This window comes from Saccostrea cucullata, unplaced genomic scaffold, assembly GCF_032062105.1.
Source record: "Saccostrea cucullata isolate Sc308-1 unplaced genomic scaffold, CSIRO_AGI_Scuc_v1 ctg1355, whole genome shotgun sequence".
Classification (NCBI taxonomy): Eukaryota; Metazoa; Mollusca; class Bivalvia; order Ostreida; family Ostreidae; genus Saccostrea; species Saccostrea cuccullata.
Genome location: NW_026940991.1, coordinates 15,422 through 21,189, shown reverse-complemented (window position 1 = coordinate 21,189; position 5,768 = coordinate 15,422). Strand labels below are relative to the sequence as shown.

Below are 5,768 nucleotides of genomic sequence, written 5' to 3'. Positions count from 1 at the left end.
TAAAGCGGAATGAAACGTGTCAACGAAATGAACAGTGTTCGGTGCCAGCTGGGTCTGTTTGTCAAAACGATACTTGTGTCTGTAAGTGTCGTTATGTCCAATTCCATAATTCCAAATGCTTTCTTTGTAGGTTCATATTCTTTTACTTGTATATCTCATTTTATAACATAATTAAAAGCAATTATGAATTCAATACTGCTCTCATAAAAATAATTCATAGGTTTACAGTTCTTTCTTTGGGCAATTATCTTTGTTTTTCTATTTTCTAAAAATATACTTGGCTAAAGGATACTTAACATAGAACCTACGTCGTATGACATCATAACTAGTGAATGTGGTGTTTAGCTTGTGCTAGATCCATTATGACGTCATAATTAATTCAATGTCATTTCCTGTACTTTAAAGCCTCAGTATAAAAATGTTAGAAAATACTGCATTTTGAAATTCACAGAATTCAATTTAAAATCATGCCAAAATAATCTTAATTCGATTTATATATTTTTAAATATAATGCTTAATGAATATATTTTTCTTGAATTAGAGAAACCTGTAGGCACCTTTCATTTAATAGATCTTGACCTTAATTAAGTTGACAAATCCAAGACTATCTTGTGTGATGAAATTGCCATGTATACAACTTACTGTAATAATGTAAATGGTATGTAACTATTTTGAAGGAATGCAAAAATCCTTAACAATATCTTGAAGAAATGTGTCTAAGTCAAGATGTACGTGTTGTAGATTGTGTGTACATTTTGTGATATTTATCATGAAATGATGTGCATTCCTTTTCATAATTATTTGTTACTTATTCATATTCAAGGAGTTTTATTAAAATTTCTCTATTAAATATGATCTTTTAAATTAAAAGTACATTTTTTATAAACATTTTTACTCTGAAAATAGCCCTAAATAGTCATTTAATGATACAATCCATGTAATTGCAAAAAGGTCAAGAATATAAGCATCGGTAAATAACCTGTCTCTCATTAGTTAGAGGGGAAAGGTATATATTTTAATCACTTTTTGTAATAATTTGGGTAAGTTCTTTATCATATTAAAGATTGAAAACACTGTGACAAAGACTTCTGCAAAATAGTTACAAATGTAGGATGGAAAATTGACTGAAAATAAATAGAGTTCATTTGCCTATAGTTTTGAAAATGTGGACTTATCTTTTATGTCAATTGAATAAAAAAGAATTTATTGTCGGGAAATATTGTTTAATACTGTTCAATTAATAAACAATAAAAACAACGATATTTAAAGAAGTAATTTTGGGATTTTTTTGTCTTCTTTGCATGACGAGTACCCCTAATATGACTGAAATTGTGAAGTCGCAATATGTATTTATCATTCCATGTTTAACTGGCTGCACTACATTTAATAACAAGGAAACCTGTCATGTGCTTTTAACTGATTGATAAGCAAGTGCTAATTTATCATTATGAAAAGTTTGAAAATCTTGTGACAAAGACTTCTCCGACATAGGTTCTACCTTAAGTATACATTTAATGAAAACTACAAATCGGGATGGGGGAAAGTTGCAAGGACCATCGTGAAAAATCGTGAAAATTAACTCTTTTTACGGCAGCAGTACAAAACGTGCCATGGCCAAGCATGGTTACTTGTAATTCATAATTGTTGATCCACGACGTTACACCTACATTACTAGGTAGGCATACATATAAGAAAGCATTCTTGAAGATGTTAAAGGAATTTTATAACAACAACTTATCTGCCAGACTTTTCTTTCTCCCAAAACGATTTGAAGGACTGAGGTGGGTAACATCCATTTTCAATTAGCAATTTATCGATACAGGCACCTTGATAACATAAGACATTTCTTTGACATATACACTGTACGAGTCTTTTTTCTTGCTTTTAACGACATTATCCCTCTTCATCATTCATTTTACAAGGGCAAGAATTTTCACTAATAAAAGTTTCAATAAATAAAATCTTGAAGCGAGGGATCGCGTCAAAACTGGAAGTGCTATTGATAAAGCATCTACTCGTAGATAAAGCTTCAGTTTATCTCATGGGTAGAATCCCACACACGTATGAGATAAAATCAATTTATTATATTGACTATTTATACATGTATATGTAGTCCCTATATAATATATACAAATGGAGACAGTTCATAACACTACATACGCGTGCAACGGAATTGTGACATCACAATTAAAACCACAAGCAACGTTGTAAACAATGGTTGCAATGGCCGCAACCATCCGTAGTATCTAAGCAGTAAAAATGTAGACAAAACTGTCGAAGGCTAGGATTATTTTTAAACATTTAAAAGTCTTAAACATTGCAAAACTCGGAAAGCAAAACAAAGTTATTACAAACTGGGGAAGTTTCAAGTATGCCAGTCCCCAGAATCACGATACTAAGCATGAGCAGTTATTCCCCTTGCCATTGCTATGCAGAATGTAAACAAACCGCCATTTTCCACTTGCTTCAACAAAACGCATTCAATCGAGTGATTAGGGTTAGGATATATATACAGCTGACTCTCGATCTCTCGAAGTTCAAGGGACTGCAAGAAAAGTTCCTTAAGAAATTAATTTCTTCTGAAATATTTGCCTTTCTGGAATAATATAGACTCAAATAAAAGTTTAAAATCTATGGGAACGTATTGAAACGAATGTCTATAAATTAAAAAATTTCGTCTTGGATTCAAGTCCAAAAATGTTTATTTGTTTTACATGTATGTAAAATTAAAACCTGCATGCCACCCCCAGGCATTCACTGTTTTCCAGGTAAGTCCAGGCTGCATCAATTTTACGCTTGATTGGCGTGTATACACGCGCAATCAAAACTTCGGGAGAGAGAGAGAGTGAAAATCAATAAAATGTGTGTGACTAGACCCAGGTCTTGGTTCAAGAGATAAAGAGTTTCGAGAGATAGAAGTTCGAGCCATCGAGAGACACCTGTAGTGTTTTTTTTTTAATTAGGGCTGTTTTATCTGAAATCTTTCTGACTTTGGGCCAATTCATGTAATTTTTGCTTACAAAAGGCACTGCTAAGTCGCACGAATCAGCCTAATGTTGAATCGTGCCGATCTCCATCACTTTGCTTTTGATAAAGTTTATGAAATTGTTGTTAACAAAGAACAAGAAACTTTTATGAATGAAAGTTCAGATGAATCAATCTAGGTCTAATGTCCAAACATGAACGATTTTGAGTAATAAGTTGAGGCAAGTTATTGTAGAAGCGACGAACCGTTTACAGCATCTCGATATTCTGACCTCATAATGTCCAAATTCAGAATATGTTTCCTTTCAAATCGATGATGATGCACAATTAAACAAGTAAGTATGTTATTTTACGAAATCTTTGAAATCTTTTTTTTAAAACTGTGTTTAAAAACCAGTTTTTAAATCCAATTTTTCACAAGGAACACGATTTGGTGTAAATTTTTAATTTATGCTTCTTTTTCGATTTTGTCGATCGATCACGCTATCGTCTATTTATTGCAAACCACCTTCGGCGGCACCTATTTTAGCGCCATATTTATAGGGACCGGCATACTAGAAGTATTCCGTCCAGATTAAAAGGTTTTTTTTTTATTTCAACGACGGAAGATCACAAAAGAAAATGGTGTCGTCATAGAGCCTTCAATGTCTTATTTATTCCATTACGAACTACATAATAAAACAATTCTGGATTCTTTTGGTGTTGAATATGGTTTGTTATTCACCAGAAAAATATCAATATTGTCTTCGGCTTCCCCTTAATATTTTTCTGGTGAATAACAAACCATATTCTAAACCAATAGATAGTTTATGACTGGCCAAAATTTAGTAAAAGTTACCTCACGTTGGCCGCAATATTGGAGGTCGACTCGGTGAATTTTCCTCTTCGTCTAACTAAGTTTAAGAGGATGTAGCAAAAATATTTGGTGGAAAATCTTTATTTAATATTTTTATCTAAATAAAGAAGCCTTCAAAAAATTATATACTTCATAAAAATAATGATTCCTAATCTAAAATAGCAAATATAAAAATTTTAATTTGGTTGTACAATGAAGGAATATTAGCATTTGGACCTCCAATATGGCGGCCAACGGGAAATAACTCTTGTTAAGTCGAAAACTATCTATAGAGTCCATAATTGTTAATTATTGAATCAATACTTAAAAAAAATAATAAAATAAATTTTTCAGTGCTCCCTGATGACAAACCTCAATCGTTTATCCTCGATCATAAAGGTATCCAACTTTTAAAACAGTATTATTCATACAGACTATTTTTGTTTATTTATGAAAAATTGGCAACAAAACAACATCTTCCATAGATACATGTATAAAACTTTCGATGATAAACTCGTTTTACATTTTATAAAGTATTATTTTTCATTTATTTAACTTTTTAAAGAATATTCTAAAACACATCTAATAGTTAACTTTTTGATATAAATTTCAGTAAATAACCTTGACGGCATGACATTTGGAATTCTTTTTGGTGGACTCGTTCTGTGCATAATGTTAACTGCTATAGCAGTAACCATCTATCATAATGCACGACAGAAGAAAACAAACACTGAGGAAGAGTATGAAACATTTTTAATAGTCTTTTGTTCTTTTTGAATTAGTTGTTCACCTCTATAACGAAATATTATTAAAGATTTGATAAATGAAATATTTATACATGTATACTGTAGGTTCCTGTATATACTCGTGGAATTAATTATCTCGTATTTTCGTGAGAAGCGTCACTGGAGAAATTAGATTTCTCGGCTTCAATTATTCATGGTGTTGATATTTATGCAAAATCTCTTGACCAGCGATCCGTTCGCATATTATTAATCGCTCGATTTAATGATAGAGAGTCATTCGCCATAATTAGTACCTGCAAGAAATATAAGGAATCTAGGGTTAGTAATACATGATATGCAAAAAAGTGTTATATGAACACTTATGCCTCTGTTTAATATATTTTATCAATATTTACTAACTACATGTATATTTTAAACTAAAATTGCTTTAGAGAAGGTCCAGCAATAACATTGTTTAAGAACACAATTTATGGGGCAAACACATGTACAGATGTTGTTTATAATGATCCGCCCATGCATTTGACCAGTGAGATTACTGAGGTAAGATACTTACATGTATCTTTTATTTCAAAACCATATTTGTTTATTTAAGATTTAACATGGTTTTTATACCGTAGCTAAGTAATTTTGAGAAAACATGAATGAAAATACACAACATGAAACACACCCTTTAAGCTTGGTTTAATGGTGGCTTATAGGTCCTTAATGGTGGTTTAATGGTTGTCTTTAAGTCACCATTAAGCGCCTTTAAGTAACATATACACCACCATTAAGTTACCATTAAGCCATCTAAAAGTCCTTAATGGGTGATTAAATGTAGCTTAATGGTGGCTTAATGGTGGCGTACAGGTCCTTAATGGTAACTTTTATACCACCATTAAGTCACCATTAAGCCACCATTAAGCTAGACTTACAGGTGCTTAATGTCCAAACTCCATTAAGCTACCATTAAGCTACCATTAAGCCACCATCAAGCCACCATTACGCAGTCGATATTACTGTTTTTATGGGAGAAAAATTATTATTATAGTGATTTGTCATCACAAATTATAAATGTCGAGTTCACACATATCTTGATTTGGTAAAAATAAGTAAAAAAACAAAATTAAAAAAAAAAAAAAAAAAAAAAAAAAAAAAAAAAAAAAAACACCAAACACGGGGCGCGAACTCATGACCCTTCGTGTATATGGCTGTCACCTTAA

At 31.7% G+C, this 5,768-nt stretch overlaps 1 long non-coding RNA gene across 1 annotated transcript; it reads left to right on the top strand.

Annotated features, from left to right (window-relative positions):
- LOC134256794 (uncharacterized) lies at positions 1-4,615 on the top strand. The gene is made up of 3 exons (XR_009989789.1): positions 1-81; positions 4,175-4,219; positions 4,434-4,615. It is a non-coding gene; the product is annotated as an uncharacterized LOC134256794 (long non-coding RNA).
- The last annotated feature ends 1,153 nt before the right edge of the window (positions 4,616-5,768 follow it).